The following is a 1,040-nucleotide window of genomic DNA, read 5'->3' on the forward strand; positions in this document are numbered from 1 at the left end:
CATGATGACATGTAAAGATTTGTTCAGAATTGTGTGAAATCTCAGAACCATAAAATTGTTCTCAGTTGTACAAAGAGAACAACAGAACCGTTTGCCTCAAATTGAAAGCTATTTATATTATATGCTACATAAGAATTTTATATAAGGTTGGAGTAAAGGATTGTTCAGGTGTGACTTGCTAGACATGTTCCATAAAAATTAAAACTTGGAAAGAGAGAGCCAGCTTTCTCCAGCATGACTTCTTAACAGTGGTGGCTGCCCCTAACTTAAATTATTTAAGAAAAAAAATTTGGGCCCCATACAGGTTATTTTTAATTCCGGGTTGGCCCAACTATGTCTGAACATGTTTCTGGTTGACACTCCAGGTTGTCGCTGGCATGAACTACATCTTCACTGTGAAGTTGGGCAGAACCAACTGCAAAAAGGGTGGAGTTGAGACCCTGTGTGCCATTCATAAGGATCCCAAAGTTGCACGGGTAAGACTCACTGTCTACTTTACAATATTGTGATTATCTGTTTACATTTATGGATTTCCATGTTAAAAGAGATTGACCCCTTTTTTTTATTTTTATTTATCTTTTCCTTCAAGGTCATTCAGTGCAAAATAACGGTCTGGAGCCAGCCATGGTTAAACTTCCTTAAAGTCACTGAAAAAACCTGCATTTAGAGCGTGACGAGTGCAGTTTGGGGCTTTTTAACATTTCAAGCGGCAATAAAATGTACTTGCTGTTGGTAATGGTAAACTTCGTCTTTATTCTTGATAAAATATAAACTTTATTTGTCCTGAGAACCTGTCAACAAATTATGATAAGAATACTTCATTAACACATAATCATGTAATCTCATTAGACTCCGTTGCTCTGAAAAAAGCTACAATTTGTAGGTATTTCTAAATGATAAAACGCATGTTTCTATATTGGTTCATCCTTTACTATTAAAACATGTTTTAACCGTATGTCTGTGTGCTCCCAGCCGGCACATGACTGACCTTCAACGTTGAAATAATGACAGTTGTCATTTCAACCTTGAAACAACTAATG

General features: G+C 36.2%; 1 long non-coding RNA gene across 1 annotated transcript; it reads left to right on the plus strand.

The window, feature by feature from the left end:
- The first annotated feature begins 336 nt into the window (after positions 1–336).
- On the plus strand, positions 337–731 carry LOC107720826 (uncharacterized). Its single transcript, XR_001637648.1, has 2 exons — positions 337–476; positions 590–731. It is a non-coding gene; the product is annotated as an uncharacterized LOC107720826 (long non-coding RNA).
- Positions 732–1,040: the final 309 nt, after the last annotated feature.

The sequence above is a fragment of the Sinocyclocheilus rhinocerous genome, unplaced genomic scaffold (genome assembly GCF_001515625.1).
Source record: "Sinocyclocheilus rhinocerous isolate Xijiao unplaced genomic scaffold, SAMN03320098_v1.1 scaffold43769, whole genome shotgun sequence".
NCBI classification, from domain to species: domain Eukaryota; kingdom Metazoa; phylum Chordata; class Actinopteri; order Cypriniformes; family Cyprinidae; genus Sinocyclocheilus; species Sinocyclocheilus rhinocerous.